We start from the raw sequence: 27,594 nt of genomic DNA on the forward strand, positions 1-27,594 counted from the left end.
AAAACTGATTATAATACTACATGCTACACATGTATGCTGTTATTTCCTAAGTATTAAAAATCAGTTTTTATCACTTCCTTCAAACTACACAGATTTTATCAATAGTTTTAAGAAACTAAGAGATGGTTAAAAAAATCAAACATTTGGCGTATCAGTACTGTTTTCATCCAAATATAATTGTTTCCAATGGTATTACCACATAATTATTGGGATAAATTACCTTTAGATTACTATTTCACATCTTATCTGGAAATAAATGGTGTATCTGGAACACCATATGCAGGGCCCATGCATTTAACAATTCCACTACCGTGGAATTTGCTTCAGAATCTAACCCTCAATCAGAATTTTGCTCCAGAAACTTAATTTTTTTTCAGTGTTATAACTTTGAGTTCTTGTGGTTTACAGCAGGTGCAAGTGAGATCAGAATCAGACCCAGGATTTTCAGGGGTATGGACCACTTTGCCCACACTGGTTTCCAGACTTCTTCACAAGCCACTTGTTTATATTCCAGTCCATGTGCACTGTCACATTCTGGCAATCCCTCTAGAAGCCTTGGCTGGGTTATCAAGCTGACAAATGTCTAAATTACAAAGATATGATATTTTCAGCCTTCTGGGAGAAAGTCCTTATCCCCGTTAGCTTTGATTTTCAGCTTCATAAAGTATGTGGGAGAAGGCAAAAATACCCAGTGACACATGCAGTGAAAGAGAAGAGAGAGAAAGAGGTGGCATATGATTCAAAAAAAGCTTTTTGCATCACAATCAAATGCATTTATGTTAGGTCTCTATATGTCTAGGGTAAGTGATTATCTAATGTGAAACAAGAAGGAGCTATCTTGTTTCCCGAAGATAAATAATATCCCGGTGCCTGCCAGAAGATTATGGAAACGTATTGCTAAAGGAAAAGTATGTCAAGTATATAGAGATAGATACTATCGGCAGAGATATTTGCAAATCTCATTTTGTAGCTGAAAGGTTTTGTTTTGTATTCTTTTGGTGATATTGCCTGGAGGTGAAAGCCCCCTGCTAATATCTGAAATGGTGTCCGACTAGAAGAAATGATAACTAGCGCACTCCCTCTGGAGAGTAGCTGAATAAGCTTTGGAGGCTGGGATTCCAAATTAGCTGAGATGTCTGAGCTTGCTTTATCAGTAGGATCCGAGGCTCACCTTTTGGGGTCTAAGGCTCCACCAGAGTCAACAGACAAGGCTGAACGACAGTAAAAGAGAACAGTACAGTAACAACAACCGAGATAATGCTGAGGTTCTTAAATTTCATAATTATCCTATTGTGGTAGTTGTGAAATTAATATGGAGGTAGGAAAACAGGGCATAAAAACTGCTCTCGTAATGGTATAAATCAGGTGTAATTTTATTTAAAAAATCAGTGTAATTACACCAGTGTAAAACCAGCATAAGAAAGATCATAACCCGCCCATGGAAATATAGTTCAATTCCAGTGCCCCATTTAGCCCAGTATCATGTCTCTTAGCAAGGCCAGTGGCAGATACTTTTGTACTTTGCTTTCATTTCCATCCTTGCAGGTCTTGAGATATCAGAGTTTACAGTCATGTCATTAGGGCACTCTGCCCAAAAGCTCTTTCTCGGCGTTTCTCAGTACTATGCTCCCAGTGCTTGTTCTGCCTGAATCTGGTGCTTCCTACCTTCTCTTTCAAGGTTTCTCATCTTTTTGTTGGTTCTCTCACAGACACGTAAACCTTCACAAAACTGTATCAGGGGAGGGATAGCTCAGTGGTTTGAGCATTGGCCTGCTAAACGCAGGGTTATGAGTTCAGCCCTTGAGGGGGCCACTTAGGGGTCTGGGGCAAAATCAGTACTTGGTCCTGCTAGTGAAGGCAGGGGGCTGGACTCGATGACCTTTTAGTTTTAAAAGATAGGTCTCTCTCTCTCTCTCTCTCTCTCTCTCTCTCTATATATATATATATATATATATATATATATATATACAGCAAAACTCCTCTGCCCACATGTGCCTTGCACATATCTTTGTTTTGGGTGGTGACATACCAGTGTTTAGGGTGGAGGCCACTATTGTTTCAGCTACCTGGTTGCATAAAGGAGTTTATTGGCTTCTTGCAACTATCTCAGATGAAGTGTGGCAATTACACCTCCTTATTTCAAAGATGTTTAACCCAGCTCATTACACCAGATTTAAATGAGATAAAAGCAGGATAGCAATCAGCCTGGCATGGTTTTAAATTTCAGGTGTCACCTAATTTGATAAAAATAATGTTTTCTATATTTTCATCATGCTGTTGAATGCCATCTTTGCAAGAGTTCCTCAAAAAAAGGTTAATCTTCACACCTCCATTGTGGTTCCCTGTCATGGTTTTTGTCCTATGCTGACAATGATATAAATTGTTCCCCTTTTGGCATTCAAGAGGCACTACAACTACCCCAATACGTTTAAGGGGAGAAAATATCAGATTTATTTCTTTTAAAAGAACAACAGATGCCAAGATTTTTGCCACATCAATATGAAAAGAGTAGCTATCAGCATCAGCATTGGACTCAAAATGCTGCTCTGACTTTGGCAAAGCAGTGGAGGTCCAAAATGATCTTTTATTTAAGTTTTGTGTAAGTCTTGAGCGTTTTTACTAAATAAACAATCAAAATTACTTTAAAATGATCAATAAGTACCACCGTGGCCAAAATGCCACAGCACAGTTATGGGCTCACTAGAACTAGAATAAAGTAGACTAAATTACATTACACTTATTACAATTAACTAATTAGGGGACAAGCTTGTTTTAATCTGTAATATTTTATAAACTACCTGGGCCAGGAGCTCTTTGCTGGGAGCATTTTACATGCTTTAAGAACCAGTGTACTTTTTCCAACTATGGCCCCCAATTAGTGATCAGACATATTTTTCAATCCATTACTTATGTGTAAGGTATGATATCTTCCCCCCCCCCCCCATTTCTGCCAGTAGACACACACTTTTCAGGCAAAATAAGTGCCCCATTATAAAATTAAGAACCTGATCTTCTAAGGGCTTGTACATACTAGCGCTTACTTCAGTATAGCTTAAGTTGCTCAGGAATGTGGAAAAGCCACCACCAGAGTGACATAAGTTACACCGACCTAAGCGCCAGTGTGGACAGCCCTGTATCAGTGGGAGACGCTCTCCCACCAATATAGCTACCGCCTCTGTGGGACGTAGTGTGATTGTGCCGATGGGAGAACTCTCTCCCATCAGCACAGCTTCACAGCTACATCAGCCCAGCTGCGCCGCTGTAGCAACTCTAGTGTAGACTAGCCCTTATTCTGATGCTACGTCCATTGGTGCAACACCATTGATTTTAGTAGAGCTGCTCCTGAGTTACCCCAGAGAAAGCCAGAAGGCCTTATCAATTTTACATTGACACACAAAAAATTTTAATTAGTCCAGGGAAAATACAAAGATTTCCTAGTATAAACATGGACCTTTTCTTTTCACTGCCCTCCACCAGTGTAGCAAATCCTCCCAGGGTCCTCAAGATTAGGTCTGCAACATCATATCCATGCTACAGTGCCAAATCCCACGTTCAAAGGGTGTTTGTGGTGGTAGTGTGGGGGGGAGGGGGCAGAGGTGTGGTTTGCAATGTTCTCTAGGCACTGGAGTTAAATACATGTTAATAAAAAGTAAAAAGTTTTAACCAGACTGACTCAGAATCCCGCCCCCCTCCTCTCCTCTGTTATTTAGCTTTCACTCTCTTAACAGTTGTGAAGTCATATTTGACCAGGTCTCCACTCACCATACAGAGTTTCAAGGTAGACAATAGCTGAATTTCAAACAGAAAAGGAGGATTTTTTTAAACAACAACCTTTCACACCTTTATCACAGATCACAAAGAAGCAAAAAGGGGAAAACCCTGTAGTTATTTTCCAGGGCACATCTAAACTGATGTAACTTGCAATTATGGTGGCCAGCATAACTCCATGAGATTCATTTATGCTCATCTCTGAATTTGGCCCAGTGTGACTAGTGTGCAGAACACAGGAAGGGGAGTCAGGATTCTTGGGCTCCAATTCTACCACTGAGATCTTAGGCAAGTCACTTAGCTTTTCTTAACCTCTGTAAAGTTAAGTTAATAATATTTCCCTGCCTCACAGCAGCCTTAGCTAAGCTTTCTTAAGCATTTGGAGATCATCAGCTGAAAAACGCTATAGAATTGCATATAGTAGTTTTACTTTTGTTATATTATTATTAGCATTTATGGTTTCCCTGTAAACTGGCTGTTTTAGTGCTGACCCATAGATCATTAATGTACTGCAAAGAAGTGTCTCCAAATACTTACTGCAACACCGACGACTACACTTACAGCACCGTGCAGAGTACGGACACTGCACGCCCAGTTAGCATGGGTATCCATAGCAGTGTAGATGGTGAGGCATGGCTTAGGCAAGTACAGTAGAGTAGAGTGCCCTACACACCTGAAGCCCCTCAGTATATTTCCTACACGGTCTCTCTACACGCCTAAACAGTGTCTCCCAGGTCTACACTACGTTTAGCAGTGAGTGACCTGCTGCCAGAGCCTTTCACTGTGGCATGTAGCTAAAGACCGCAGTGACAACTATGGACCTGGCCTGCCTCTCATTGTGGCATGTAGCTACATGTGTAGTGCCTGTACTCAACATACTTACTGCCTGCCGTAAGTATAGATATAGCAGGTGTGTGTGCTGAAGCTAAAAGAAATTCCAAGGAAAACTCTCCATGGTACTAAACTAGAGCACTGCTTTGGATTTATAGGCAAATGTGGAGCAAATAGATAGAATTGTGTGTTATTTACTCCCCACGCTCCAGTGTTAGCTCTGTTAATTGTAACCCTGGACTTGGGAGTGTGGGGGCTGGCTCCTAATCCGGAATGAACCATCCCCACATTGTTTTGTGAGTACACCCAGGTTTGAGCCTAGGTTCTGAGAGCTCCTGGGCATAGTCAGCTACGGCAGACCTCAGGCAGTTGGCTATAATTCCTACATCAGGGAGATGGTGAAGGTCCAGCAGGTGGCAGGGGGTTCAAGTCATATATCACTAAGAAGAACAAGGGAGTGGGTTTTGGGGGACCAGGCAACTGGCGGAATGGTAAGGTGACTTGCCAATGTAGCAGGGGACTAGGCAGTTGTGGCATATGGTGTGTGTGTGCCTGTGCATATGTACGCATGAGCAAGTGGAAGGTGAGATGTTTTTCTGTACTAACAGCAAGATCAAGCTTCTGGATTTCTCCTTGTCCCAATGGTTCAGGGATGGGGTTCTCAAAAGAGGGGTCCTCCTCAAGCACAGAGCCCCTCCACAGGTGGCTAGAGCCAGCCCTGAGCATCAAATTGGTTGTGAACTGTAATTGGTGATATGGTAACTCAGTGTTTGAGGTTTGCCTGAAAGCAAATGCATTACCAAGGGGGATCAAATATGTGTTTTCAGTCCAAGGAACATAGGCAGTAAAATAACCAACACGTGGAGATGCTGTTCTTTCTTTAACTCAACCATTCAGTGTTTTGCATATTTCCAAATTCCTACTGCACGCAGATGGACACTTCTAGCTGGGATTCTGCAGAAACTTTAGCAAGTGGATGAGGGGAATTGCCAAAGAGTATTTTTCCCTACTTACCATTTAGGTCAACATTTTCAGAGGAGGGCTCAACAGGTGTGACTGCAAACATTTATACATGCAAGTGGGCAATGGTTCTCACAGATTACACACCTAGTTAGCCATTTATGTGGTCTAGTATCCAGTCTTTAGGTGTAAATATTGGGTTTTGTAATCATAAATACTCTCTCTATATTTTTGCATGATCATTTGTTACAGTCGCACCTGAAAATTCAGTTAATAATCTCTACCACCAAAGAACTGTTTTTAATTAACTGTTTATTTCTTTCCCCTCTTCTTTTCACTTTTTGACTTTCCTTGCTCCGTTGACAGGATGTCCACATAATTAAACTCATCTGTGGATTAGCTGAGGGTCTTTTTCTTATAGGAGACATCTGTCACCAACTCCATGGTGATTGTATTAGTGATATAAAACCTTTGATTAGCCTTGTCAAAGGGGGGGGGGTTTAGAATGCACCAGTATGTTCAGTTGTTTCATTCTTAGCTTTGCATTATTTTTTAACAGCAACTATAAGACTAAAGTCCATCCCCTAAGCTATGTGATCTTTTCAGCAGATGTTGTTTCCCACATCTATCGCCTTTTCCTTGGGAAAAAAAATATTTTGAAAAGAGAGAGAAAAAAGTCTCCATCACTAAGCTGGTATTTTTAGAAACAGCTGGTAAAACAACTCTGCAAATGTTATGCCTGGAGCACATATATCCTAACAACAGGATTGTCTAAAGATGAAAGCAGCCACTAGATCACTGCGTTAGTAATAACTTCTCCACCTGCATAGGAAGGCTAGGGAAGCCTGGTGAGGCCTTTTGATCTCTGGTTTGCTTTGCCCATCCAGTTATTTGAACAGTTCTCTGCTGAAGAGGGTAAATTCACCCAGTGCTTTATGTGACCAACATGGAGCAGTGGCACTAGGCTAGAAGAAATGAATCTCAGTACGTGAAACCTCATTTGATCATTGTTGAATATATAGCTTCCTTTTTCTTTTGGTGATTTTTTTTTCTCCTGTCACCAAATCTTTTTTTCCCCCTTACCAGTGACTATGCGGAAGATCCTAGTGGATTTGCTGAAGAAATATTCCTCCAATGGTCATACATAGCCGCATTTTGCAGAGCCAGACATTGCAACTATTACCCAGCAGCTTGCCAGGCTGGTGCGGCATTAGTTACAAGTTTCTTCATTGGCCTCTATTCTAAGGAGCAATGGCTCAAATAACAATTTGCCAATTCTTCTAGTTAAGAACCTTCAAAAGCTCCTTATGTCCCGTAGCTGGAGCTTCCAGACGCAGGGTTGTGCTAGGCATGCAGCACTCCCATGGAAAGCTTTCAAAATATACTCATATACTCATGTCTTGAGTTGTTTTGTTTCCCCTTCTACACCAACCCTCCCCTGGCTTTAGTTGTCAGTGAGACTCATAGCTTGAGCCTCAGAAGAGGCAATATAGGAACATATTGCATTCAAATATGCAATTTTTTTTAAAAAATTTTTAAAAAGCCATCTTGTACGGGCCCCAGTGTGTGAGGCTTGAGTTGGACTTTTTTTTTTTTTGCCACTGAGAAATCCCTATGAAATCAAGTTTTCTTTTCATATTTTGTTGAGAGTTGGCTTATAATGGCAGCCTGCACCTTTATAAGTGTGTTTTTTAAAGGAATTTGGGCTGGGGGAGTGAATGGCAACAGATTTCTCTCATGGCAACTGCACCAATTATAATAATTTAAATATGTATTTGCACCTTTCATTCAGTGGTCTCAAAGAGCCATACAACTATTAATGAACTAAGTATTGCAAGACCCTTGTGTAGGTAGCAAATATTATCCCTATTTTATACACGAGTAAACTGAGGCACAGAGTGAGTATGTGATGTGTTCTATACTGGATGACTGTAAGAGCCAGGAATAAAACCCAGGAGTGTCAGCTGTACTCTCACCAATGGATCACAGTATCTTCTTTATAGCCAAGTAATCTCCTCTTCACTTTTAAAGAAAACTGTATTTTCTCTTATGGATTCCTTGAGCTTTCTGTCTTCTGCACACTCCAGGAGGGCATCTTCAAATAGATTTAGTCACGTTAGGGCCCTGATGGCTTGTGCAGTGGATTATCGTGTTTCAGCAATTTCACCTTTCAAAGGTGCTGTCAAGAAATGCAAAGCAAGACAACAAACGATCCACAACTGAGTTACAAGTAATTCTAGAGATTGGGTTGAAGCACTGATCATTGCTCTTCCCTGAACTGTTTCCACTTGTTCAGTATATTTTTTGGTAATGAGATGCACAGAACTGAACACCTTTTATTTCAGGTGCACCAGTGCCAGAGTCATCTGGCAAAGGACTGTTAGCTCCCACCTCCTTTACAGTGATGCCACCTCTCCATATGCAGCCTAAGTTCAGAATGCAGTGTCAATGGGTAGGAAAGCTTAGTAAGCATAGGGAGTTGGTGCAGGGAGAAGAGGCTCCTTGCATCAGGGGATTAAGGAGTGACAAATGCAGTTTCTCTTTATAAAATCTAGGAAATTACACCTCTTCAGAGCTGACTACAGCATTGGAAAAGGTACTGGAAATGGGGACTATATACGAGATACGTATAAGGTGTGTGCTTTATATGTGTGTGTGTGTGTGTGTGTGTGTGTGTGTGTGTGTGTGTGTGTGAGAGAGAATAATGTTTGCCTTTAAATAGTCCTGGAAAATAAAATAAAGTATATAAGAAGATATAATGTAGGTAACAATCCTGCACTGGTCCCTGGGAGATGGACTAGATGACCTAATAGGTCTTCCACATATCGGAAATCATATCCGGATTCTGTGATTCCCCTGAGGTTAAGGACCTGATCCTCCTTTCACTTAATACTGATGTAAATCAGCAATAACTCAGTGGAAATGAGTGGAGTTTTATCAGTATAAAACCGGTGCAAATGAGAGAAGAATCGAGCCTTAAGGGTACATCTACACAGTAATTAAACGTGTCAGGTTCAGGCTGCAGGGCTGTAGAATTGAGGAGTAGACATTCGGGCTTGGGCTGGAGCCTGAGCTCTGGGACTCCATTTCGGGGAGTGGGGTGTTGGCCCAGACCCTGGATTCCAGCCCTTGCCCAAAGAGCTGCACAGCAATTTTTAACCCTGGAGCCCAAGTCAACTGACCCAGGCCCGAGTCAGCTGACCTGAGTCAGCTGCCGCAGGTCTTTTATTCCGGTGTGGACGTACTCTAAGATGTGCAGTGTAGCTTGCCAGACATGAATGTCAGATCCAGTGCAGAGAATATGAAATTCATTGCATGGCATGAAAGCGGCCCATGCAGAGTGAATTCTTGAGAGACTGGAGCTAGACAGTAGGTTTAAAATATAAACAGCATGGCTCCTTTTCACCACTCCCCAGCTGCTTACAAATATCCACCAGCACTGCTACTCATCAAATATTACGTAGCTGAAGCTGATTTTAATTTGGATTTGTTAAGAGGGGTATTGTTTATAAAGTAAGGAGGCAGACTGGGTTGCACTTGGATCATCATAGCTTTTTGCAATTGGATGTAAATTTAATATTTTATTGGCCAGTCAAAAAAACCCTGTATGTATGTACATGTGTATATGTATATTTAATAACTATAGATTCACATACGGCTGTAAAATATAGCTGCCTGATGCTGCAAGGTGCTGAGTGCCCACAATTCCCAGTGAGATCATTGAGAGTTAAGGGTACTCAGCCACTTGTAGAATAAGGGCCTGAGGTTGTTAGTTGGATATAAGAAAAAAAAACACTGTTGGGAATTAGCCTTACGTGAGGTTTTGAATTGTAAAAGACAGCTGAGGGATTTCTATGAGCTGTAATAGAGCAGAGTGGCTGTACCTGCCTCATCTCATTGCTCAGCTTCCCTCAGCTGTTGAGTCCAACAGCTTGTTTTGATGAAGGTGCATATCGTGCGCATTACTTACTGTATTTCATTACAGTGCCCTGCTCTGCTCCACATGCTCTGAATGGATAAGACATGCTTGAAGGCTTTCCAAATTCAGGCCGTTTCCATCCCTCCGCCTCTCCTCCGAGCCTGGCTGGTGTCTCTGTCCCTTGCGCATTTGTGATTGGAAAGGGTACAGCTGAGGCTTGTTCATGTTTGCAGACTATATCAAACATTAGTTCTGCTGTCTTTAAAATAGGCTAGTGTGGAAGGATTGCCTCTGCCATTTTGATAGCCACATGCTGATATCTTTTTGATCCTTTCTGGCCATACCTGACAGAGAACCCAGTCCTATATAAAGTCATGTACCGGGTTCTAATATTTTTCTGGCATCTTTCATCTGAGACCATGAAAGTGCCTAGTAGACATTAGTGAATGAAGCTTCAGAAACTGTTAATGAGGGAGATGAGTATTATGTCCCCATTTTACAAATAGGGAAACAGCAACACTGAGTAAGAGAGATTAATCGGCCGAAGATGATTGACTAAGGTATGTATACACTGCAATTAAATTCACAGCCGTGGCTGGTCCATGTCAGCTGACCTGGGCTCGTGGGGCTTGGGCCAAGAGGCTGTTTAATTGTGTAACAGACGTTCAGCCTCAGGGGGAGCTTCCCACAGTTTGGGCTTCAGCCCGAGCCCGAATGTCTACACTGCCATTCAACAGCCCCTTTGCCCAAGCCCCACAAATCTGAGTCAGCTGACAAGGGCCAGCTGCGGGTGTGAATTTAATTGCATTGTAGACATACCCTACAGGCCTAACGTTCGAGGGAGTCCTTCCACTGACTTCAATGGAATTTGCATCAGGCCCTTTGCCCTCGCAAGGTCAGTAATAGAACTACTGGCTCTCCATTCCTTGTTCTTATCACGGGATAACATTTCCCCACTATGAAGGACACAATCCCGGTTCTGAACATCCCCAAACTTGGTAACACTTGTGGCCTATGCTCGTCTCTACTGTGAAATTATTCTGCAAGATTCTCATTTTCATCACTGCTTAGATGGGAAATGATCAACTCCCCTTGGCCCTGTTTTGTCATCTCCTCGGAGCTATTAGGGTGTGATTGTGCTGAAGAGGAAGGAATCTCTGCCTTTAGCATATGTGTTGGGAAGAATCCCCTTCAGACATTTTGGGAATGGCATAGATAATCTCTGAAGAGGAGGCTTTTCCACTGTATATCAAATAGAAGGATGTTGGCTGTGATACAGGTCTTCAGGGTGGGTGGATAAAACATGACGATACACAAAAGAAAGAGTCCATAGGGAATCTCAAGAGTGCAGAGGTAGAATGGAGGACAAATTACAGCTGAGGGCAAGGGAGGAGTTGGAGTAGTAAAGGGTGAGGAGATAAATGTTTATAAATAGAATGTTATTTTTTATTTATAAACATCTAAATTTGTCCATTTAAAGCATTAGGGAACAATCTTGTCCATAGCTACATTGAATGTTATAGATAACGGTCAAAGTATCCTGCTCTGTAAAAGGACTATGGAGAAATGGTCCTTCTTAGAATCATAGAAATGTAGGGCTGAAAAGGACCTTGAGAAGGCATCAAGTCCATCACCCTGCACTGAGGAAGGACGACGTGCACCTACAACATCCCTGACAACTGTTTGCCCAACCTGTCCTTAAAAACATCCAGTGATGGGGATTCCACAACCTCCCTTAGAAGCCTGTTCCAGAGCTTCATTACCCTTGTTAGAAAGCTTTTCTTAGTATCTAACCTAAATCTCCCTTAAATTTAATTAAAAAATAATAATAATAATTAATGAAGATATCCCATCTGCTAGAACTGGAGGTCATCGAGTCTAGCCCCCTGCCTTTGCTAGCAGGACCAAGTACTGATTTTGCCCCAGATCCCCAAGTGGCCCCCTCAGGGATTGAACTCACAACCCTGGGTTTAGCAGGCCAATGCTCAAACCACTGAGCTATCCCATCTCTCCCTTGCTGCAGATAAAGCCCATTACTTCTTGTCTTTCTGTTAGTGGACATGGAGACCAATTGATCACAGTCCTCTTCATAACAGCCCTTAACATATTTGAAGACTGTTATCAGATTCCCCCTCAGTCTTTTATTCTCAAGACTGAACATGCCCATATTTTCTAATCTTTTCTCATAGATCATGTTTTCTAAGCCTTTTATCTTTTTTGTTGCTCTTCTCTGGACTCTCTCCAATTTGTCCAAATCTTTCCCAAAGAGTGGTGCCCAGAATTAGACACAGTACTCCAGCTGAGGCCTCACCAGTGCTGAATAAGCAGGACAATTATTTCCCATGTTTTACATACAACACTCCTGTTAAAACAACCCAGAATGATATTAACCTTTTTAAAAACTGCATCACAGTGTTGACTCGTATTCAATTTGGGATCCACTATAACCCCCGGATCCTTTTCGGTAGTAGCAGGGCCGGCTCCAGGGTTTTGGCCGCCCCAAGCAGCCAAAAAAAAAAGAAGCCGCGATCGCGATCTGCGACAGCAATTCGGCGGAAGGTCCTTCGCTCCGAGCGGAAGTGAGAGACCGTCCGCCGAATTGCTGCCGAATAGCTGGACCTGCCGCCCCTCTCCGGAGTGGCTTCCCCAAGCACCTGCTTGCCAAGCTGGTGCCTGGAGCCGTCCCTGGGTAGTAGGACCTCCTAGCCAGTTAGTCCCCATTTTGTAGTTGTGCATTTATTTTTTCCTTCTGAAGTGAACTCCTTTGCATTTGTCTTTATTTAATTGAATTTCATCTTGTTGATTTCAGACCAGATCTCCAATTTGCCAAGTTCATTTTGAATTCTAATCCTGTACTCGCAAGTGCTTGCAACACCCAGCTTGATGTCATCTGCAAATTTTATAAGCATACTCTCCACTCTATTATCCAAGCCATTAAGGAAAATATTGAATAGTACCAGATCCAGGATTGACCCCTGCGAGCCCCCACTAGATACGCCTTCCCAGTTTTTTGTGTGTGTGCAGAGTAGGAGATGGTGATTTTTGCAATTAACTACTTTGTGCATCCTGTTAGCCCTGCAGAACCCAGACAGCTCTGGGGAAAGGAGCTGCATTCTGTTCTGTCTCAGACCTCATCAACAGAATCATTTACTAAGTTCCAATTACCAGGTCAGTTGGTTTTATATCTGTGAAAACCCACTGAAGACAATGGGGTTTCACAGGTGTCACTGAGGTATAGTTTGGCCTGTAGAATCTTTCTTACTAGTGGTTATGACAGAGACACACCCCACCCCCAGCTTGACTCTCAATTCCCAAGTTGAATTGGCAGGGCTGGCAGTTAAGAATAACATCTTGGAAATTGATCATATTTATTCTGCAGCCACAGAGATGCAGTAGACTTGAAGCTCCATGACTCAATTTTTATAGTTAGTTTTCAGAGAAGAAACTTATGTGGCTAAATTGCTATTTGGATAATTCCCCATGAGCTCTTATCTCAGGTTGCCACAATCAAGTTACCTGGTGATGAGACATTATAACGACCTGAGATTCGGAGCGGGCAACATCAGCTCATGTGACCACAGCCAGCCTCTTATTAGAGTTCCCTTATTAGAGATGGATGTGTAAGCCAATAAACAAGCACAACTTTAGCCTCTAAAAGCACAAGGCATTCTTATATTCTAGAAGCCCCAAAAATCTTTAGAAGCCCACGAGAAGTGTTATTTTTGCACATGCCTGTTAATATTTAGTAGAAATCAAGCAGCTGATAATTTGGCTTCTGGCACGTTTCCATGTTGACAGCTAACTGAATGCCCTGGAAGGTTGTGAAGAACAACCAGATTGCATTAGACTCTTAAATTACTGTTTAAGATTAGCATGCATGTTTAGGAACTGGGAATAAAAGCCAAAGTTTCCTCACCATCTCCAGCACATATTGGGCCTTGTGCCTATTCATATCCAATGTACCTCAGCAAAGGTTAGGCTGGACACAGATATTATCTCGTGTTTGTAATGAGTCTTTCTTCCTTAACTGGTGGGACCATTCTTTCAAGTAACCAAGAAATCCTTTTCATAAGCATTCATCACACACACGAATCAGGCCACTGGGGTTAGAATGTGAAAGTCTTTTTAATTCATCCACAGAGTTTAAAGCTGTAGGTTGTGCCAGCAGCAAAATTACATGGATAAATTGTTTGTTCTTTTAATGCAACATTTCCAATTTCATCTGTAGGTTAAAATAAGACTATGAATAGCAATAATGAACACATCAGTGTAGAAGAAAGTTGCAATTCTATGGCTAATACAGATAAAGGAAATGAGAGGCTATGAGAAAGTAATCGACTTTCCTATTAAAATCCACCCTTATAACATCTTACTTCTTAATAGAAGCAACTCTAAAATGATAATTTTTTTGGATCATGTTAATTAACATTCCATCCTATTAGACTTGCTCTGCAGTTAACTTTCATTTTGCTAGTAGTAGTGATTGTTATGCTCCTGTATATTATCACACCTGAAGCTCAGATATAATGGTTATTAGCTATCTAAAACTCTTCTTTTAGTGATCTAACAATGACCCTCAATATTAAATGTTAATATTACAGGTTATATAGTAGAAAGCTGCAGGGCAGAATCAGGTTAAAGTGTATGCGTACTTGCTACAGTTTAAGGTCATGTAGAGATTCAGCAGTAATTTAACATTGAATTGGTTCTAGGAGCTTTCAGTACTGTAGTTGAAAAGTATCATTATATTTCAGAAGCAACCAGTTCCTCCAACCAAAAATCATTCAGGACTTGTGACAGTGGGAACCACCTTTTCTACTGCTAGTAGGGAAAAAAAAGGAAGAGCAGGGCCAAAGGTCACCCAGCAAGTCACTGAGGAGCAGAGCTAGGAAAACTCAGAAGTCCTGATCCCAATTCCCTCCTCTAACCATTAAAAAACACTTCCTCCCGAAGCTGGAAATCAATGGAACCCAAGAATTCTGACTTTTCTTCCCCTCTTCCTCCCCTTCCCCCCCCCCCCCCCCACACACACATACACCAAGCACAATCCTTACCTGTGCTTCTGAAATATGTTCTGGCATTATCAATATTAGGAAGGATTATCATTTGCAACTGCCTTTGTTCCTTTTACAATCCAATCTGTTGTGCAAACAAAGCAATTACCCTTGTCAGTTGCTTCCTTGCTATAAGGCCACCATTGATAAACCGCTTAAAGCATTGGCTTCACAATATAGTTTATTCCAGACATTCACCTTCTTGAAAAAGAGGATTCAAACTTGCCTGCAGCACCCGCCACCGATGTACGAATTCAGCCCAAACTCTCTAGAGTAAGGGTGCAGAACCAGCTCCTTGTTTTGCACTGCAGCATTTGCCAGCTGGTATATAATTTGCCCACAGAAATACAATCTCTGCCAGATAACCACCCCAAAAATGCCTTGGAGCCTGGATCACAGTAAACCCCCCCATATCTGTTCCAAGTGATAGATAGCATTAGCTCACATGCTGAAAGCTCCTACATAAAGGGCTCCCCTGCAGCGTTTCAGAGCTGGCTTGTTCGTACATTAGCCAATTCTATTGTATTTTTACTGCAGTTACAAGAGCTGCCTAGCGGGAAAATTGACTTCAAAGCGCAGATTGATAATCGTTGCTATTCGGTTTCCAAGCACCTTCACTTGAGGTCTCAGGGGACCCCTGGTGCATCTAAACATTAGTACAATCAAAGGAAAGAACAGCTCAGATTCCCTGAATCTATGTGAGCTGACAACTCGTTATATCTCACACCAAAGACCAGATTTCCTGGGGTTTAAAGTTACCTCAACCCCTTTGCAGTTCTCAGAAGAAGAGCTGTGGTTGTATTGGTTGGTTGGTTGGTTGTGGCGTTGTTGTTTTTTAAAGAGCTTTATTTAGGCCTTTTCATGCTGTCCCTGCGCTCCAGGTAGATTCCATCAGCAATCTGCATACTGGGTCTCCACTCATATACTAATTGGTAGTAATAATAACTAGCATTCCTGTAGTTTATTTCATCTATAGATAGCCAAGCACCTTACAAACATGCATAAGTAGCTATCTTCATTTTACTGATGGGTAAACTGATCTAACCTCTTCAGGGGGGTTGTTCACAGTATTGCACCATGGATATCTGGATATGGGTACATTAACTTGTGGGGAATATTTCAAACCATTTTGGTCTCTGTGGGAGAGTTAGGGCTTTACCCCCAACTCTACATTTCTACTTTTCATAGCATCATAGAAATTACAGATAAAAAGACCTATTAGGTCCTATCTAGTCCAACATCCTCATCTCAGGGGCTAGTGCAAGACTGTTCCCTACCCTATATTTTTGTCCAACCTAGCTTTCAGGGTATGTATACACTGCAATTAAATACCCCTGACTGGCTCATGCCAGCTGACTCAGGCCTGTGGGGCTTTGGCTAAGGGACTGTCGATTGCATTATAGACACTAGGGATAGGGTTGCACCACAAGCTCTGGGCCCCTCCCCACTGCAGGGTCCTAGAGACTTGGAGCCCAAATGTCTGCACCACAATTAAACGGCCCCTTGGCCAGAGGTGTACGGGCCAGCCGCAGGTTGGCAGCCCTTGCTCTGCCGCAGACTTCCTTGGCCATGTCACTTAGCCTCTCCATGCCTCAGTTGCCCATCTGTAAAATGGGAATACTAGTGGGAATACTAGTATTTCCGTGCCTCTCAAGGTTAAACACATTAAAGACTGTGAGATGCTCAGATGGGGGCCATATAAGTACCTAGCTAGATAAAAATGTTACTCTGAATCACAACTGACTTTCTCTGGATTTATAACAGTGTAATGGAGCACCGGAAGTTGACCCTGGGGGCAAATTTGAGCTGAATACAGCTGGTGCACTGATAGGCTATAAGAGGAGCCTTTGTGCTCCTGAAGCTTCATATTTACACACAAAATTACATTATTGAACAGGCAAATGGGCATTTAGTTGGTGGAAGATTACCTGCCTAGTGCTCACAAATGCATGGGTTTTATGGGAACACATGTAGCATGCAGCTGTAAACATTTGGCTTCTAGCTATTTGGCTGTGGGAAGGTAGTGGTGGTAGGAACTCAGAAGCCCACACTCTGGGATGAGTTACTTGTGAAGGAAGAAGCAAGAGCTAGATGCATGGCTCAAGTATACCAATTTTGTACCTTGGTAAGCGAAATCAGAACCTAGTCCAATATGTTAATTGCCTTTCATCTTCACAGACATAGTCAGTAATTTGGAAATGCCCTCCAAAATATTTACTATTTGTATTACCATAGTGCCTAGGGGCCCTCGTCAGAGATCAGGGCCCCATCGTGCTAGGTGCTGTACAAATACAGAACAAAAAGACAGCCCCTGCTCCCAGGAGCTTACAACCTAATTGCCCTGGAATATTTTATTCAAGCAAGTGTCATGGTGTTTTGAGGTTTGCAGTGAATTGCTTTAAAAAATAAAAAAGTCCTCTCTGCAGGGAAGCAGCGAGAAAAACATTTTAAATGATAATTCCTGCTTGCTTTAGGTAGGGGAGGGAGCGATGGGGATGAAGCTGCTCTAACTAGTGATTCTAAAACCCCAGTCAGCACCTGATTTCTACATGCCGGGAAGTGACAAGAGAGAACAAAATCAGGCTCTAGAGAAAGAGAGGGCAGAAAACATTACTGACTTCTCAGAGCAAGTTCACCTTCCCAACTCTCAAGTCTTCATCTCTCTCCCTGCCTGGGCAGTGTGGTTTAGCTCCCTATTTGGAGCTGTGAGGATCTCCTCATTTAAAACTTTTCAGCCCATGGGGCCTGGCTTTGCAGCCCCCCACCCACCCAAACCACCATCCCAAAGAGACTGGACATGCCTTCCTATACAGTTTTTAATACATAAGAGTGGCAGCCATACTCTCTACCCAGTCTGTAGCCTGGTGTGCGTGGGGCTGAGCATGCAGATCCACATCATTTTGTCATGGCCACTCCAATGTCCTTGATTTATAACAGAAAGGAGGCAAGATTTGAAGGTACTGAAACATGAAACCTTCACTTTAATAAGAGCCCACAGGGTGAAGCTTCTTTCCAACTTGTACACCATGTGTTCTCTGCAGTTTGCCCAGGGCTGGCACTCACCCTCTCTAATAGTTTATGAAATTCAACACTTTCTCCCATTATTGAGATGTTTAGCTTGGATTCCTTTCCAGGACAGTTATGCTACGCCTTGCGACTGGAACTGTTCATCATCTGGGTGCAGCTGAACTAACCCCCATTCACTTGCTTGCCTATTTTTTTTTCTGTAGTTTGCAGAACAGATCTCTCCAACATTCCCCAGCTTGATGAGTAGCCCTTTTAAAAGATGCATTGGTTAAGTTATTCTTTCCAGTGATCTTGTTACCAGTGTGTTTTGCTGAAGCTAGAGGAGCATGTAAAGCTTCAACAGAGGCACATGTAAAATCAAGTGCTCTGGATTTTGGATTCCTTCCAGAGGCTTAACCGGTAGGAACTGGGCTGACATGTTCATGGTTTATTCAACTGAATATGGGAAACTTTTTTTTTCCATTTTCAAGATAAAACATTCCTTGTGTGAAGGCTGGAAGGGCTGGCTCTACCCAACACTGATTAGTGTCTCCCAGAATGTTAGAAAGTACAAATGTCTGAACATAGAGAGGAGGAAATATTTAGAGTTGTATGTGAAGGAACAGAACTGAGGGTAATGGGATTAAATTAACCGAACGAAAGTTAAGGGAATATAAGAGAAACTTTTTAACAATGAGGTCTCTTATGTTTTGGAATGGTCTCCCCTAAAGAAATGGTAGAAGTCCCATTCCCTGAGTTCCCTACGACTGGACTGGACAAAGCCCTTGAGAATATACTATAATCTTGCCCCAGTTGGGACCGATAAATTAAATGGCCTAATTGGAAGTTTCACCTTAACTGGGACCAGAAGGACAGCATCAAAGTGAACTTAGTGTGGTTAATGTTTGCAAATAGAGTTCTGGCCCTTTAAAATTCCACCTCCCCTGCAACATGAGTTCCATTGAATAACATTGAGTTCCTGTTAAGAAAGATTATTATTTTGTGCAGACCATAGGGTATTTTAAAGCGCTATTTTTGGGACTCACTGTGGAAGTATGTCATAGGGCCTTCTATGATTTTCATGCTCAAAAATGTAGACATTTGGGGTCAGGCTAGAGTCTGGGCTTTCAGACCCTGTGCCATGGGACTTTTAATGCAGTGTAGACATGCCCTAAGTGTTTCAAATAGGGCCTTAGGAAGGGATTTAATTGCTTACTAATTAAATACCACTTGATTGTTCCAAAATCATATTTGACCACAATGTTATTGGCATATTATTTTTACTCAGTAAATTCTGCACATTCAGCCATCAAATACAATACTATTTAAAAATCCAGGAATGCCACTGTTAACTCACATCACAACAGCCTGGAGTAGGACTGAACAAAAATTTTGAAAAGGTTATTAGAAGAAACAGTCCTGCAGCTGGGGTAAGGGCTGGTTGGAGAAGATGACAAATAGGTCTCTTCCATGTCTGGTTTCTGTGATTCACTTCGGATTCATAACTGTACCCTGACATCACAAAACTATAGCTTTGCTGCCACTCTAGCCTGCTTGACTTATTGTCTCTTTGCAGTCAGTGAATAATGGTGGAAGTGTCAGGATACGGCCTGGGGGAATGTGCTGGGAAGCTAATGCCTCATATCTCCTCAGCGGCTTGCGTGAATCTGCTAATCTCTCCATGATCTATAGTTTACAGGCAAATAAATAGGACAAGCAGCTGCAGTTGAAGAGTATTTGGACTCTCCGAAAGCCTTTGACAAGGTCCCACACCAAAGGCTCATACACCAACAAAGCAGTCCTGGGAGAAGCAGGAAGGTCCTCTCCTGGATCATTAACTAGTTAAAAGAAAGGAAACAAGGGGTAGGAATAAATGGTCAGTTTTTGTGAGTGAGTGAGATAAATAGTGGGGTCCTCCAAGGATCTGTTCTGGGGTCAGTGCTATTCAACATATTTATAAGTGATCCAGAAAAGGGAGTAAACAATGAGGTGGCAAAATTTGCAGATGATACAAAATTACTCAAGGTAGTTAAGTCCAAAGCAGATTGCGAAGAGTTACAAAGGGATCTCACAAAACTAGGCGGCTGGGCAACACAATGGCAGATGGAATGTAATATTGATAAGTGCAAATGCACATTGGAAAACATAATCCCAACTATACATACAAAACGATGGGGGTGGGAGCTAAATCAGCTGCTCCTACTCAAGAAAGAAAACTTGGAGTCATAATGGAGAGTTCTCTGAAAACATCTGCTCAATGTGCAGTGGCAGTCAAAAAAGCCAACAGATTTTTAGGAACCATTAGGAAAGGGATAGATACCATAATGCCACTGAACTCCCACACCATAAATACTGCATGTAGTTCTGGTCACCTTAGCTCAATAAAAAATTATTCGAATTGGAAAAAGTACAAAGGAGGGCAACAAAAATGAATAGGGGTATGGAATAACTTATATATAAGAAGCGATTAAAAAGACGGGGCCTGTCACATCTTAGAAAAGAGATGACAAGGGGGGTGAGATATGATAATGGTCTATAAAATTATGAATGACGTGGAGAAAGTAAAGAAGTGTTATTTACCCTTTCATGTAACACAAGGACCAAGGGTCACCCAATAAAACTAATAGGCAGCAGGCTGAAAACAAACATAAGTAGAGCCCTGCGCAGATACAAAAATGTTTATTCTCATCGGATCCGCGATCCACAAAAATTGTCTGCGGATATCTGCAGATATCCATGGATTTGCAGGGCTCTAAACAGCTCCACAGGTCACTGCACAGCAGTGACCAGTGGTGCTGGAGTGGCGGGGGCAAAAGAGACCTTGCCCATCCACTTTTCACAAGGGCGGACCTCTCCCCATCCCTCTCTTCTTCTCCCCCAAGCCCCATACTCTCCCCCGCACCACTCTCCAGCCAGGCCAGCGTGGAGCCCAGCCGGAGAGCCTGGGCAGCAGTGGGGAGCCACGGCAGACCCTCCACCTACCCGCAGTGGGGGGGGGGAGGTTCTTAGCAGCTCCTGGCCATGCCCCTGCCCCCCAGGCTCCCTGCCTGGCTGAGGGCAGATGGAGGGTCTGCAACTCCATGCCAGCTCCCCACAGCTGCCCGCGTGGCTCTCCCCAACCCAGCTCCAGCCAGTGGGAGTGGTGCCTCAGCCCAGCCATGGTAAGAGTCAGGTGGGCAGCTGTGAAGAACCACGGCACAGACCCTCCCCCTGCCCTGAGCAGCCCCCAGGCTCCCCACCCAGCCAAGGGCAGGTAGAGGGTCCGCTACTCCATGTGGCACACTCAAAATGCACACTCAATCTGTGGAACTCATTGCCAGGGAATGTTGTGAAGGCCAACAGTATAACTGTGTCCAAAAAAAGAATTAGATAAATTCCTGGAGGATAGGTCCATCAATGGCTATTAGCCACGATGGTATGGGATGCAACCTTATGCTCTGGGTGTGCCTAAACCTCCAACTGCGATCAGCTGGGACTGACTGACAGGCGATAGATCACTCGATAATTGCCCTGGTTTTTTCATTCCCTCTGAAGCATCTGGCACCGGCCACTTACGGAAGATAAGATACTGATATAGCTGGACCATTGGGCTGTCCCAGTATGGCAATTGTTATGCCCTTATTTGATTGTATCTCAAAAAAAAAAAGAAGCTGGGGAAGCACATTTGGGGACAGTGGGCTCTCTTGGCAGCATCCCATTTGCAGAGAAGCAAAAACCCTTGCATGTTTTAGAATACCATACGTATGGAGATAACATTTGCTTTATGGGGTTACACCAGAGATATACCTAGAATCCAATCCTGCTCCCATTGAAGTTAATGGAAGAAGCTTTGCCATTGATTTTGACAGGAGAAGGATCTGGCTTCCTAGTATTTTCTCCTGTCTTCACCAGTGACCAGTACCTGATGATTCAGAACAAATCTTGTCCAGATGCCTACCTTCAGCTCTGAGCACAAGAGAATCTCTTTTTTTTTTTTTTCTGCTTGGGGCGGCAAAAAAGCTAGAGCTGGTCCTGCTTCCGCCTGAAGCCCCGTCAGTTCTGCCCAAGGCCCCACCCCTTCATGGGGCTTAGAGCCGCCCCTGCTCCTGCCCAGGACCCTGGCCACCCTGCGTACCAGTAAGTCCGTTAAGTTACTTTCACCCCTGCCTACAAGCTAGCCATTAATACTATAATTCTTTCTCAGTAGTCATTGGGCTGGCTGTGTGGAAAGAGTTAAGGCTACACTGGAAAGAGGAGTTTTTCCTGTCAGCTCCTGCCTGCAGGAAGTACTCTATAGTGATTCTGATTTTCCTTGATCCCTGCTAGAATCTCCCTAATCCTAATCGCTCCACAGGGACTTCACCACTCTGGAACCGTCATTGCTCTATTTCGTTCTTTTCCCCCTTCATTCATATAGGGCCAGAGCATGGCTTTTTCGTCTCAGTCAAAACTGGAAGGGTTCAGAGGGGCCAAGCTGAACTGGAGCCCCCAGGAAGAATTCTGGCTGACTCCTCCACAGTTCCTCTTGGGGGGTCTGGGGAACACAAGAAAGAGCTGGCTCTGCTGGCCTGTGCACCAACTATCTTTAGGCAGAGTCGCTGTCTGTGTGTTATCTCTGTGTTTCCCCCAGGCCAGGGCATAAATGGAGGGAGAAGGCACCCCCTTTGCACACTACATAAGCCCCTAACATATTTTTCTTGCTTCTCGTTAATGTGGATTCTTGCCACATAAGCACTAACTGGAGAAAAATTGCTGCAGACACTACTTGAAGCTGAAAGCAGATGCATAGATAAGGGTGTATTTTTCTCCGTTTTATAGCTAACCTACTTTCAGGGCTATGTGCATCACTCAGTTCATTGGAATCTCTCCATTTGTCTCTTTTAACTGACTGTTCAACAGAACCAGCCGCTTAAGAGCTTTTGTCACTATCATCTCAGTCCTGCCTCAGTATGGAAATATGCCTCTAAATGAGCCTAAAAAGCATTGTCTGATAACTAAAGTAGGATTATATAAGTATGCAAAAAAGCAGTTCGGGGGCCTGGGTTGTGCAATAGGGAAATGTGCTTTTCCTTTTATCACTAAAGATCTTGGTTCTCATTCTAATTAGGCGACAATAGAAGAGGAAATTGAATGTACAGGACTCATCCTTTCCCTACTATTAATGCACGTGACAATCAGAAAAAAAAAAGTCCCAGGCGTGGAAATCTCCACTAAGGAGAGGATCAGGACTGAGCTCAGGGAATACTGCAGGTCAGAAGTGCATCAACATTGCGATTTGGAGGGCTAGATAGGGTGACCAGATCTCCTGATTTTATAGGGCTTTGTCTTATATAGATGCCTATTAACTCCCACCCACTGTCCCAATTTTTCACGCTTGCTATCTGGTCACCTTAGGTCTAGGGCTGGAAGAGCAGGGGGTGGTACTGGTTAGTGTTCAGCTACATGAACAGAGCTGCCTGGGAGAGTGAAGGATTGAAATAGCCTGGGATATCGCATGTTAGGGATGAGGTAAATTGGAAGTTTGGTGCAAGTCAAGGATTGAAATAACTGAGAATACTACAGGTCTAGAAGAGATTGTGCATGATCCAGGACTGAAATAACTTGTTGTAGGTCAGGATTATGGCTTTATGGCAGAGTACCACATAGGGGGAGTACCCACATAGGAATACTATCAAACTGGGGAGAGGTGTATTGGCCATGCTGTGTTGGAGACATTTGAAGGCAGGTGCTGTATAGTATACTTAGTTAAATCCAGCGCTGTTGGTCTCACACTAATATGAACATTACACTTACCTACAATTTTTAAAAATGTAATTAAAAGAAATGCAAAACTAGAAAACTCCTGAAAATAGCAAGTATAATTGATATAACCAGAGCTGCTCCAAAAAGGACAGTGTTTGCAAAAAATTCATCCTTTTAAAAAAAAATGGAATTTTGAGTATAATGTCATTTAAAAAACCAAAATTAAGAAAATTTTGGCCAATTCTGTTATGAACTTAAATTTTCTATTCTTCAACCAGTAGTCGAAGCCCCTTAAGATACTGAGCCCTTTAGTCCCAGCCCTTCAACCTCGCTTAAATAGCTGAAAATAAAAGTGTGACAGCATGCTGCAAAATATGTATTATTTATTTTCCTTTTTACAACCTTTGCTTGTGTTTCAGAGGGACAGTTGCAGGATGGGTAGCCATTGCACTACAAAAAATCATGAGAGCAGCAAAATATTTAGTTTACAGATATACGTGGAAATATTTTCAACCCAGTTTGCAAACTGGGGGACCTATATTAGGTACTTAAATCTGTATTTAGGCAGTTAGGGCTGGATTTTTCAAAAGAGCTGAGAGGCAGATTTTCTAATGTGCTCAGGACCCATTTTGGCACCTATATGCGGAACAGGTTTTCAAAACTGCTCACCACTCAGCATCTCTTACTGCGATTCTTATGTCCAGATTTTCTTTTCACAGTCTGGCCATTTATTTAGGTCCTAGGGTGATCAGATGAGAGATGTGAAATATCGGGATGCAGAGGGGTGGGGTGCTGGTGGTGGAGGGGAAGAAAACAAAAACCAAGTGCCGGCAGCTGAGGAAAAAAAGAGCCGGTGGCGAAGGAAAAAACAAAAACAAAAGCAAAAAAAAAAAACCACACAACCAAGAGCCGCCGGAGCATAGGAAAAATTGGTGGGGGCTGAGCACCCACTGGCAGCTCCACACCCTGCCCCCCCGCACCAGCTCACCTCCGCTCCGTCTCCTGCTTCTCCCCCCTCACTCCAGCACTTGCGCCGCCATACAGCTGATTAGCACAAGCCTGGGAGGGAGGGAGGAGGAGAAGAAATGTGGTGTGCTTGGGGAAGAGGTGGGGTCGGGGCGGGGATTTGGGGAGGGATCCAATGGGGCAGTGAGGGGGCGGGGCAAGGGCGGGAATTTGGGGAGGGATCCAATGGGGGAGGGAGGGGGTGGAGTTGGGGGGGTGAGCCTCCTCCGCCTGTGCGCTGGAGGGGAAAATATCGGGACAATTCGCATCCCGACCGAACATCGGTTGGGACGCAGGACAAACAAGTAAATATCAGGACAGTCCCGATAAAATCGGGATGTCTGGTCACCCTATTAGATCCCTAAATGGGAAGTGAACTAGGGGCAGGGAAGTGGGGGGAAATCTGGCTATAGTTAAAAGCGACAAAAAGTCCTGTGGCACCTTATAGTTGTGGGTGCTGAGCTCTGTTGATCATCTAGCCACTAAACATCTTTTTCATGTCCCTAGCCCTTGAGTTAGACACTTAAATCAGGGTCCTAAGTATGGACTGAGGTGCCCAACGTCAAGTTTCAAGTTTGGAAATTGGACTCCCCACACATTAGAATCTATTTGGTGTCTAAAGGAAAACAATGTGTAGGCCTTGAATAATGAAAGAAAACAGAAGTAAGGAAACAGAGGTTACCAATGGGCAGAGCATGAACTCACAAGTGGCCTTGTAAATAACATGTAGTTAGTAGATAAAGAAACAGTAAGAAGAATAATGTGTGATGAGTTTGCTTACTTTGCAGCTTTGCTTACTAGCATATTTTGTAGCTCGTGGACTGTTCGTGATCTATACAGGGATGGGTTACAAAAATTAGTAAACCAGTTATGAAGAGTGATGCGGTGTAAAATGTAACTAGCATGCATCAGTTTGTTCTAGAATATGTAAATCTGAGTTGTTATTATGGGCTTTGGAGCTGTGGTAAACCCCTCTATTCAGCCCACTGCATTTGGGCTTGATTACCTCAGATAATGTTGCTGTATGCCAATTAAAAAAAACACCCCTGAGGCCTGGTCTACTCTAGGAATTAACATCGGTATAGCTATGGCTCTCGGGGGTATGAAAAATCCATATCCCTGAGTGCCATAGTTGTCGTGTAGACAGCGCTAGTTGATGGAACAATTCCTTCTGTCAACCTAGCTACTGCCTCTTGGGGAGGTAGATTACCTATGCCGACAGTATAATCCCTCCCACTGGTGTAGGTAGTGTCTGCACTGAAGTGCTACAGCGGCACAGCTGCACCACTGTAGTGTCTTAAGTGTAGACATACCCTCCATGACAAATTCAAGCTTATTTCTTGGCAATGGATCGGAAAAGGTCTCAGAGAAAAATCCCAACCCAGTGAATTCCAGTGTTCCAGTGTATTGAATATAGGTATTTCACTACTCTTAGACTCCAGCTGCAAGTCACAAGGAATGATTAAACTTCAAAGCTTAAATGCCTCATTGTGAAATTTCCTGTATATTGATTAACCCTGTTAAACCAGAGGCTAAGAATCCTGGTAGGGAATGGTGCCCAGGGACAGTAGTTTAGAAAGTTTACCAAAAAAAAAATAACCCCACTGGGGCTTGCAGTGGCCTCACTGCTGCCACTGTTCTTTGTTTCCAGCCAATCCTTTCTCATTCACAAATGAACCCAAAAAATCATCCCACATGGATCAGGCCCAGGAGCCATGTGTGCCTATATGTATTGTCCCTGAGGTTCACCCAGCCAGGTTTTCCAGTCTTTGGTTGAACCTCTCTCCCTTATTAACACAGTCCCCAGTATATAGTTCCAGCGCAGTCTTCCAGTAGAGGCAGAGGCCATTCCTGCCACATGGTAGTGGCCAGGGTAGTCTCATGCCTTTCGCCCTTCAGTGGAAGTTGGGCTTTTCTCATGCAACTCCCATCCTCCCATCTTTACCAGCTTGGGACACTTTTTCAATAGCGCATCCAAGTATAAAGTTGGAGGATTCAATGTCTCTCTACGTTATTATTTATTTTTATCTCATGTTCACAAAGATTAGCTTTGTTTTCTGAGTGGCTCTGAAAGTACTATTGTCCCTTCTGTAAACAATGACCCTCATCTGGAGGCTCTCTGTATCATATTTTGCATACAAGACTACCACTGTTCCTTAGCTTCCAGGTCTTGTAAAGCCCAATAGGACTGATTATTAATAAACTTTGTTGCCAATAAAACCTCTTTATAACATACAAAGGGTCCAATCCTGCAGTCTTTACCCATTAATTTCAATCAGAGTTTTGCCTATATAAGACTTTATGGCCTGAAGGTTAAAATACTTACTACCAGTTGTATTGTTTACTATTGTGAATGTCCACTATCTTCAGTGGGACTAATCACTGGTCCAGTCCTACAAACACTTACTACCAGACTAATGCTTACTGCAATGAGTATCATCATTGGGCCAGATTGTGAATTCCCTCTTGGGAGTAGGCCCTTTGACTCTGTGTGAATAATTGCTCACTGTTTTGAATAATAGCTTAATCAGCATTATACTGTTAGCATTTGCCTGTTCAGGCTCCAAGGCAGTAATCATTACTTTAAGTAGGAAATGTTTGAGGAAATGAATTCTGCAGCCCTTACTCAAGATGATTAGTACCTACTCACATGAACAATCCCAAAAATATTAGTCGCACAAATGCTGCCCCTCATGAGTCTGGGCCGGAGAACTGGGCCTTGAGAAAAGACTGTAGTTTTGTGTGTTTGATGCCTACAGGCAGTGTTATAATGAGTGTGGAATGTATTTCCTAACACCTCTGGCAATTTCCCTCCCTCCCCCCACACCATAGCCCTTCTAATCTCTTCCCATAACCTGCACTGAACCCTTTGGAATGTACTTTGCCCTTACTGGACAGGCATGGAATGATATACCACCTTGTTCCTTGAGTCGTCTTCTTTGCTAACTTCCCTTTCCCTCCCTCCTAAGTCCTAGCTTGCTGTTCTGTTTTTCTACTTTCCCTAAATGCAACTTACTTTAAGCATGCATTATTATTATTATTATTATTATTAACATCCTACAGTAAAATGAAGCTATTATATAACCCATTTGTCAATCTCAGCCAATTTCTTCTTTCTTTTCCTGTCTATTTATGACGTACATCCAGACTGCACGTCCTTTTTTCCCTTGTGTTTATTTTTAAAAAAGTAATGAAAAAAAGCAGTGCATTGGTGGGTGGGGAGTTTTTTGGCCAAAAATTAGAAGAAAATTTAAAATGGAGGGAATGCAATCCATAAGCAAAAAATATCCAAATGATGAAAGTGTCCCTAGACTGCTTTGTCTGTTCCTT

The 27,594-nt window shown here is 42.9% G+C and overlaps 1 protein-coding gene across 32 annotated transcripts in view; it reads left to right on the forward strand.

Annotated features, from left to right (window-relative positions):
- Positions 1–27,594, forward strand: part of NRXN3 (neurexin 3) — a 1,417,823-nt gene that overhangs the window by 1,377,524 nt on the left and 12,705 nt on the right. The gene's annotated exons all lie outside the window — the stretch shown is intronic.

This window comes from Chrysemys picta, chromosome 4 (genome assembly GCF_011386835.1).
Source record: "Chrysemys picta bellii isolate R12L10 chromosome 4, ASM1138683v2, whole genome shotgun sequence".
Classification (NCBI taxonomy): Eukaryota; Metazoa; Chordata; order Testudines; family Emydidae; genus Chrysemys; species Chrysemys picta.